At 37.3% G+C, this 10,023-nt stretch overlaps 1 pseudogene across 1 annotated transcript in view; it reads left to right on the top strand.

Annotated features, from left to right (window-relative positions):
• The first annotated feature begins 942 nt into the window (after nt 1–942).
• The window catches only part of LOC145460123 (uncharacterized), a 71,554-nt pseudogene continuing 62,473 nt past the window's right edge, over nt 943–10,023 (top strand). Inside the window, exons 1-3 of the transcript XR_014039804.1 lie at nt 943–984; nt 1,402–1,495; nt 9,618–10,010. The product of XR_014039804.1 is annotated as an uncharacterized LOC145460123 (transcript). The remainder of the gene's footprint in view (nt 985–1,401; nt 1,496–9,617; nt 10,011–10,023) is intronic.

Raw genomic sequence — 10,023 nt, 5'->3', positions numbered from 1 at the left:
CTTTCATTTCTGAACGCCTTAGGCCAAGACTGTCGTTTTCGTTTCTAGGCTCAACCTGTGTTTAAAATCTGACAACCTCATTCACGCAAATGCGGATTTGCAATTCTCCGGCTGACAGAGTTTATACAGCTAGTTCCATGGAATGTATTCTCTTCTCTTTCTAGATCTTTAACGATTCAGATGTATATCAGTGTTGAGATCATGCGTTTATAAGGAGGGTCTTTAAAATAACGTTACTCTAACTCTTACCTTGAATGAAAGCAGACTGATCAAAGCAGCTCCGACAAAAGAACTCTCTGCGTGTGTAGACAGAATAACTTTCACTTGAATACCAAATGAAAACAGGAAGATCTGTAAAAAAAAAAAAAAAAAAAAGGAAAAATGAAACCAAATGTCAATGTGATTTAAGATAAACATTGTTAAGGGCTATTTTGCTCAAGTTTCACTCTCTTTTGGTATCGTGTCTCAGATAAGGACAACACGGTGAATTGAAGTTTGAAAGAAGGTAGGGAAATTGTACAAATATTATGCATTTATTTCGAGCAGACACAGCGAATGTTGCTTATAATTATCCTTCTTGCTTGTGGGCTACTGAAAGCCAGCCTTTTCGCCTTAGATATGCCCGCGAAGTTATAATTGTGTAAACATCGCATGAGACATGACATGTCTATGCAGAGCTGACCCCGTTTCAGCACAATAAGCTGAATTAGCTAAAAGCCGAGCGATCAGAAACTGGCGTCGTAAAACAAATCTTTTGTTCACTTGTCCCGTTCTGAGACATAATATTAGGAGAACGTAAGTGCGACTAAAGTAAAATAGCAATTTACAGTGAGTGTTTTTTACCAGGGTATAGTCCGGGTTTTGCTCCTTTACTACTGTTTTGAAACTGTGTTTTACGTTCTTTATTTCCGCTTTGCCCTTTGAATTTTTTGAAAGGTTAGGATGGCATCCACTAAAGCAGGCCACCTTTTCAATGATAAAAGCGTTAGATTAAATCGAAACGCGAATGTTAAGCTGAAAATTTAGTCACAATGTTATTCGCACGACCGAACGTGATCGATCTTTTGCTGCTATATCCATTAATGGGCGTTTCTGAGTTTAATTTTCTCAACTGCTTTCGACAGCAATTTTACCTTTTCCCCAAATGTCTCCACTAGGCTGTGTCATCTGATTCCAATGTCACGTGACAGATTTGGTAGGCCGCACGATTGTTTGCATGAACACGAAGGTTGCCATTCGTGATCGTATTATACCCAAGATATTATTTTTTCTAAAAGTTTTTCCAACAAAGAGCTACTTTGTGCTGCTTGTTTTGGTGCAATTTATATTTTATTTCCAAACGGATCATTTATGTAAAATGTTCTACTTGTTTGTTGATGCTTTATTAATGCTCTTTCACAGGGACAATTTTTCAAGACCATGAAGGTCATCTGGTGCATTTGTATGCTGTCCATTTTAACATTGACTCAGAAGAAAAGTACACAAGTCAATGGAGGTACGAATAAACAAAACCTGGATTATTATCAACAATTTCCCACCGACTGGTCGAGTCTGTTTTAAACAAGACGATTTACGATTCATGCTTTTCGTTTTGTATCGAATTCTTTTTCTTCATCCTCCGGCGAAAGGAGCGGCGGATAAAACTTCACGTTCGTTAGAAAATCGCGCAAGTAGCTACTGCCTGAAAGTAACGACGCGCACAAAGTAGCGAACTCAAACAAAGCTTTACTTCTTAGGAGGAACATGTAGTGAGGAAATAAGAGGAAATAACAAATATAAGAAGGTGCACTAAAAGGATCATCTTAAAATCATTTTCAACATATTCAGTTATGCTTTTCTGCTCTCTGCTTATCGATACACTTTTACTTTATTTGGGAGGTATCCCTTAAATAACCTGCTTTTGCTACCCGAGAGTGGCGATCTCCGAAACAATGCGATAGGAGAGGGCTGCTAAATTCGACACTAAGAGAAACGTCACTTTCGAAATTTTACGGTAGTTGGTCCTGTCCGGGTAAATAGTGACAAGAAACGAATTTGGAAAATATAGAAGACAGCAACAATATACCAAATGAGTGCCAAGAGGATGTTTAAACATCACCGACAGCGTACTTTAAACATTTTTGTGTTGAAATGCTAGCTGAAAGTATTAATGGTGTTTTCCATTGTCTGCAGTAACGCCAGAAGTATTATTTATTAACGTCTGCTTTTACAAATATTATGCATTTATCTCGAACAGACACAGCGAATGTTGCTTATGCTTACGCTTATGCGCTACTTAAAACAAGTCTTTATGCTTTAGTTGTCTCGCAAACGTATTAATTGGGTATATAAATATCACATTATGCGACGCGAAGAGTATTTGACCTATCCATGAAGAGCTGACGCCGTTTCAGCAATGAGATGTCGAATTAACTAAGAGCCTTTGTTCATATCGAACAGATCAGAAACAGATGATTGACGGAGTTGCCCCGTTCTCAGACACAGAAAACCTGGATTATTATCTACAATTTCCTATTGACTGGTCGAGGCTGTTTTAACTCAAAGATTCGCAATTCGTGATTTTCGTTTTGTATCGTATTCTTTTTCTCCAGTCTCCGAAAAGAGAGGTAACAAATTCACCATCGCTTGGAAAACCCGCAAGTAGTGACTCCCCGAAAGTAGCCACGCTCGTAATGTAAGGACATCAAACACAGCTTTACTTCTTAGGAGAAACAATGGAAGTATAAATAAATACTAAATTACACTGAAAGGCAGTATATTAGAGCGCTTTTGATGTTAGTAATATAAAAGCATTTTCAACGTATTCAGTTACCTTTTTCTGCTCTCTGTATCGATTTTACTTTATTTGGAACGCATCCCCCGAAATAACGTGCTTTTGCTCTCTTACCCGAAAGTACGGAAGGGCTTGTTAAATCCGAACCTAAAAGAGAGTCATTTTAAGGTAGTTGGTCTTGTCGGTACATAGTCCCAAGAAGCGAATTTGGAAAATAAAACGCAGCAACTATATGCCAGACGAGTGCAAAGAGAATGTGAAACATCAGTGAAAGCAAACCTCACAATTAACAGATCTTTTTGTTGTCAGGCTATATATATAACAAATATTATGCATTTATTTCAAAAACGCTCAAACTTAGTCTATTCATCCAGTCTATTCATCCAGCTTGGGCGAACATATTAAAAGGAAGATAATTTGCAATGCACGCTAAACTGCAATTATTCCAAGAATGAGAACGAGAATCTGTTTACGCAAATGATATTACACGCAGGTTGCTGAATTATGGCTGAAGAGTACTCAATTTGATTGACTTTCCTGTGTTGGCTTAAAAACCGGATTTTCATTAATTTTCCAAAACGATCGCGGACACCGCACGTTCCATTCCGAGCAGCGCTGTTAAAAGCAAATATCTACATAAAAATCGAACCAAACTTTGGCAAAGGCTAAAAAAGTCAACTTCGCTCTTTTTTAGATATAGCAAGCCATAGCAAGAACGCAAACAAGCAGTGTGTTTTCGTTGAAATAGTTTTGTCTTTCCGAGAAAATCGTGTCCCAGCTAGGTTGAAAATCGACCACTTTCATTCTATTCGCATTTCGGAACTTTCGAGCGCAGAAAAGTTGTAATACATCGAAGTTACTGCAGAACGTTTCTTTATCCAAAGAGGAACAATTTCAGGAATATTGGATTAATCTAATTATTTCGTGGTTAGCAAAACCAGAGTGTTCTCGGACGTTACGAGTTAGTCGATGGGGTAAAAAGAAATGTCATTTTGACCATGTGCCATACCTCCGAATTCCAAAAGATTGTAGATGCTAATTGTAAAAGGTTAGTTTTTTTCAATAAATGTACAGTTGTGACTAAGCATCCGTCAAAGAATTAGTAAAAAAATCCACAGGACCTAAAAAACAAAACATTGATTCCCTATGGGTTTTGTAAAAACCATATATGGTTAGCCAGATAACTGTTGAAATTTCAATAACCACGTGTGAATTTCAAATTTCCAATCATGGATTGTGTTGTATTGTCCACATATGGTTTGAGAAATCCTCAAGTTTATTTTGGTTGTTAAGTTTTTCATATGGTGACAAATTGGAAGCGATATTCTCCAAACTGGAACTTTCATTTATGGTATTAGAATTATCCTGACTAACTTTGGTCTTCAAGTCTGGAACAATTTTTCTTATATGAATAAATAGTTTTCCAAAGTAACATAATTAGGTATTTAATTATCCGAGTAACTTTGGATTTGACATTACTTAAAGGACTTCAACTAAGAAATCACATTCTCCAAAACTGGGCATTATTTACTAACCCCTTAAGAAATTTGCGTTATAAAAGATTACTTTGGATTTAAAATTCTCCATGATCCTTCAAAAAGAAAATAACATTTGCAAGATAAAATATTGAAAAATAGGACAATTATTATTGAACCACCTTACAAATTCATGGGTATAGCAAAGTGAGATTTCTTAATTAAAGGTCATTCCAGCAATATCCATGCCATTGTCCTTCAACTAAACCAACAATGCTCTTATACAGAATAATATCCGTACATGGTTCTTGCTGATGACTCCTTCTCTCAAAAATTTCACAACAACAATTTCTCATCGACTGGTCGAGTCTGTTTTAAACTTGACGATTTGCGATTCATGCTTTTCGTTCTGGATCGTATTCTTTTCGTTCTTCGCCCTCCGAAAGGAGTGATAAAACCTCGCGTTCGTTAAGAACTCGCGCAAGTAACGACTCACTGAAAGTAACGACGGGCTCCTAAAATAGCGAACTCAAACACACCTTTTCTTCGTAGAAGAAACAATGGATTAAATATAAACAGATAAAAAAAGCTGCACTAAAAAGATCATCCAAAAATCATTTTCGAAATATTTATTCATCCTTTTCTGCTCTCTTTATATCGATATACTTTTATTTTATTTGGGATGCAATACCTAAATAACATCGTTTGCTAAGCGAAAGTAGCGATGCTCGGAAATTTGTGATAGGATTTTAGGGCTGCTAAATTCCAAACTAAAAGAGAGACGTTACTTTCGAAATTTTACGGTAGTTGGTCCAATCCGAGTAAATAGTGCCAAAATGCGAACTTGGAAGATACAAAAGACAGAAACAATACGCTAGACGAGTGCCAAAAGGTTGTTTGAACATCAGTGACAGCGTACTTTAAACTCTTTAATGTTGCCATGCTATAAGTATCAATGCTGTTTTTTTTGTTTGTGTACAGAAACGGGATGTACCATTTATAATTGAATTAACGCCTATTTTTCACAAATATAACGCATTTATTTCAAACAAACACACCGAATGTTGCTTATGCTTACCCTTATGCGCTACTGAAAACAAGCCATTATGCCTTTGATATCTCGTGCAAACTTATAATTGTGTATATAAATAACACGGTATGAGACATGAAGAGTATTTGACCTATCCATGCGCAGCTGACCCCGTTTCAGCAATGAGACTCGAATTAACTGAGGGCCATTGTTTATTGTCCGAGTTGCCCCGCTCTCGGACAGAGCAAAGCCTAGATTATTATCCAGTCTCAATTCACGCTGACGGGGAGGGCGGCGGGCTACTACCATATAAATAGAATGGGGATACTCGTTGGAAATTTTGATAAGGGCTCCTAAGACCTGATTTTTGGGTGTGGCTTGAAATTTTATCACCCATAGAGGTACCAATTCTAAAACAACAATTAATTTGCTGTAATATTTTTTTCAGCTCAATACCCTAAAAAGTACCGAGTGCTGCGTACTTGTTGAGGCTGAACATCCTAACAGTACCAAAACAGCTTTTTAACCCCTTAAAGCTACGTCGAGCACCCCTGTCCTTTCTATCATGATGTGGGAGTCCCCCCCCCCCCCCTCTCCCCTACCCGGAGATTTATGCTTTTCGTTTTGTATCGTATTCTTTTTCTCACCCTCCGAAAGGAGCGATAAAACTTCACTTTCGTTAGGAAATCTTGCAGGTAGCTACTCCCTGAAAGTAACGACGCTCGTAAAGTAGCGAATTCAATCACAGCTTTACTTCTTAGGAGAAACAATGGAAATATAAACACTTACAAGAAGCTGCACTAAAATGATCACCCTAACTTACAAAAGCACTATATAACTCTGCTCTAATGTTAGTAATATAAAGGTACTTTCAACATATTTATTTATCCTTTTCTGCTCTCTGTATATCGAAACACTTTTACTTTATTCGGAACGCATCCCCGATCTCCAGATTTCTCTGACCCGAAAGTAGCGAAGGGCTGCTAAATCCGAACCTAAAAGAAAGTTGTTACTGTCAAACTTTTACGGTAGTTGGTCCTGTTGGAACATAGTGCCAAGAAGCGAATTTGGAAAATAAAACGCAGCAACTATATGCCAGACGAGAACCAAGAAAGCGACAGTATACTTAACAATATATTATTTTTTTCTCTTGTCGCGGCTATATATATATAAATAATATTGTGCATTTATTTCAATAGCACTCAAACTTATAAATCTATTCATCCAGCTTGAGCGTACATATTAAAAGGAAGATAATTTCCAATGCACGGTAAATTGCAATCATTCCAAGAATGTTTCTTGGAACGAGACACTGTTTACGCAATGGATATTACACGCACGTTGCTAAATTATGGCTCAGGAACACTCAATTTGATTGACATTTCATGTGTTGATTAAAAAACCGGATTTTGATTCCTTTCCAAAACGATAACGGACACCGCAAGTTTTATTACGAGCAGTGCTTTTTAAAAGCAAATGTCTTCACAAAAGTCGAACAAAATTTCAGCAAGGCTAAAAAAAAAATCAACTTCGCTCCTCGTTTACATATTGCTAGACCGTAGTAAGAATGGAAACAGACAGTATATTTTTCCTTGAAATAGCTTTGTCTTTCCGAGAAAATGAACATTTTCGATTTGACCTCCAGACAAAATTTAGCGAGTCCCAACTTGGCCAGTCGGAAAATCGACCATTTTCATTCGATTTGCACGTCGGACCTATTGAGCGCAGAAAAGTTGTTATACATCCAACTAATTGCAGAACTTTTTTTCCTTTTCTATAAAGCAGAATTTCAAGGAATATCCGTTTAATCTAATGTCATTATTTCGTGGTAAGCGAAAGAAGAGTGCTCTCTGGCGTTATGAGTTACAGCAGTCGGTGAGGTGAAAAGAAATGCCATTTTGACCATGTGCCATGCATCGTAATTCCAAAAGAATCTAGATTGTAATTACATAAGGTTAAGTCTTTCAATATGTGTAAAGTTTAGCTAGGACTCAAAAATAATAATAATAATAATAATAATAATAATAATAATAATAATAATAATCCAAAGCGTTTATAAAAATTACAAAATCGCGCCACGCGTGACCGAAAGTATTATCACTGTACCTTTAAAACGTGTAATTAAAGTATTACTTCAGTTCCAATTATCAACATTACCAAGGTATAAAAATCTTAAATATGTTAACCTTCTTCAGTTTCACGAGAAAAATTGCCCAGTTTTCCACACAGGATTTGTCACGGTTTACCTCTGGATTGTAAAGAATCCACAAGACGCAAAAAAACAAAATATGGGTTCCCTATGTGTTTTGTTAAAGCCATATATGGCTAGCCATTTTCGCTGCTAACTGTTGAAATTTCAATAAACAGGGACTTTTATTCATTAACTAATCATCTTATTAGAGTTACCCTGATTAGCTTTGGTCTTTAAGTCTTCCATAATTTTCCTTATGTGAATAAATAGTTTTCTGAAGTAAGATAATTAGATATTTAATTATCCAAGTAACTTTGGATTTTACATTACCCAGAGAACTTCAATTGGGAAATCTGCCCATTTTCTAAAACTGGACAATATTTATTAAATAAATTTAAGTCTAAAGGCGGAGCTCCTGGGCCGCGTTGTTCAAAACCCGATTAAGCTCAGGATAAGCGAAAAATTTTGATGTTTTCAATATTTGTTTTTAACAAATAACCTTCGCTCACGGAGTCAAATCGAATGACCGTAAAGACACCGGCAGTTTCATTTGAGCAAAGATGTGACAGATTTTACTGCAAACGAATGTTGAATGGTCTTGTAGTTTTGTCGATGTGGCCGATCAAACCGGCATTTGTGGATATTGAGTATTATAACTCACCCATTAATTTTGGTGCGATTTTATTGGTTACTTTACGTCACGTGGTGAACAGCTATCACGCAATAACCCCCGCCTGCGTCGATATTTGTCCTCCGATTGCTTCCATCGAAGAGAAACACAGTCAGCACTAGAGTTTCAAATTTGCCTTTCTCTTATTTTACATGGAAAGAAAACCAAACTCGTTTTGTTGAGTGTAGCGATAGTGACAATAAATAGCTGGTCGCAAATGCTGTTCGGGAAAAACATCAAGTTTTTGATTTTTGATCTAAGGGGCGTTACGAGAGTTAATTTCGCATGACAGCTTGTCAAGTTTTGGTCCAATCACAGTGAAAATAAAGTTAGTTAAACCAATCAAATGTTCGTGCTTGCTTACTTGCTTACGTCAATCACGCGCGTTCGCCATCAGATCACCATTGGCTTTTTCACCATGTTTACGAGCGGTTTAATAGGACCTTTGCTGCTGGGGTCACGTGACTAAATTTTTCCTGGAAAATTCTTATATTTTGGGCTATAACTTAAAGAATGCCAGAAATGGAAAGACCGCATCGTAAATACCAAAATGGCCAAGTTTGAGGCCCCTGGAATTAAAGAGTAAGTTTATACGACAGTTTGAATTTTCGGAAAATTTAGAGGATTTGTATGTAAAATGTTGCTAGAGAGCTAGGTCTTGCTCTCCAGCAACTTTTTCCGTACAAATCTTCTTATTCTTTTAAAAATTCGGACCGTCTTAAAATTTCCTTCTTTAATGATGGGGCCCTCAAACTTGGCCATTTTGATATTTTCGACATGCTTTTTCCATTTCTGGCATTCGTTAAGTTATAGCCCATAATTTTATGAAAAATAAGTCACGTGATGGCTTAGCTGCAAAGGGCCTCTTGTGATAAGAAAATTAATGGGAGGGTTATAACATAAATAAACCGCTTTCTGGCTTGCTGGTATGTCGGCTGATATGTCTTTGGCTGAGAGATTGTCCTCAAAATTTCACATTTGCCCTCGTAGCTTCGCTTCTCGGCCAAATATTCATTTTTCGGACAATCTCTCAGTCATGGACATTATCAGCCGACATACCGGCCGCCTAAAGGGGTTCGTTTACTAAATACACTAAATCTCTCTCAGCTTAAAAACTGAAGGACTCAAACTATCGGAAGTATCATTTCAGCAACATTCAAAGCTAGCCTTACTCACAAATTATTGGGGTATTTGGCTTCAAACGACAGCTGATCAGAGAAAGGAAACACCTTGTGGCGTCGCGGGGCATTTTTATTGTTTCTTCTTTTGTTGTTGGTGTTGTTGTTGTCGTTGTTGTTGTTGGCGGTGCTATTGTTGTTGTTGGAAAGATACTGGACAACGTTCGGCGTCTATGCACTGGTACTACGCTGTTGACTAATTATAAAGGCATTACTTCGCTAATCTAACAAGAGTATTTAATAATTCCAGCAATATCTTGAAAACATTACATGAAACTTTTTGTCGCTTTCCGTCCCTAGCCACTATGTGCAGCCCTCCGTGTTTGCTGGTGTCAAATACTTCGGATATTGTTTCCATCGACTATAGCACTGAGCTGTTCACTCCATTATTTCGGGTTTAACAAGAGCTGTTGCCATAGACGTTCATTTCAGCTTGGGTTACATATTCTGGAGTGACGTAACAGAGAAAAACATCAAACGCTTCCGCATTGACGTAGCAAGCACGACAACAATTATCACTGGCATTGGAGTTTGCGATGGATTGGCGGTGGATTGGAGGACATCACAGCTGTACTGGACTGATATTACATATAATCAAATATCAGTATCAGATCTAAATGGCAATAACCAACGTACATTAATCTCTTCGGGGCTAGACAAGCCAAGAGAAATTGCTCCGGATCCCGATCATAAGTAAGTATTACTT

This window comes from Orbicella franksi, chromosome 11, assembly GCF_964199315.1.
Source record: "Orbicella franksi chromosome 11, jaOrbFran1.1, whole genome shotgun sequence".
Lineage (NCBI taxonomy): Eukaryota > Metazoa > Cnidaria > Anthozoa > Scleractinia > Merulinidae > Orbicella > Orbicella franksi.
Note: the sequence above shows the minus strand (reverse complement) of the source record. Positions and strands in the feature narration are given on the sequence as shown.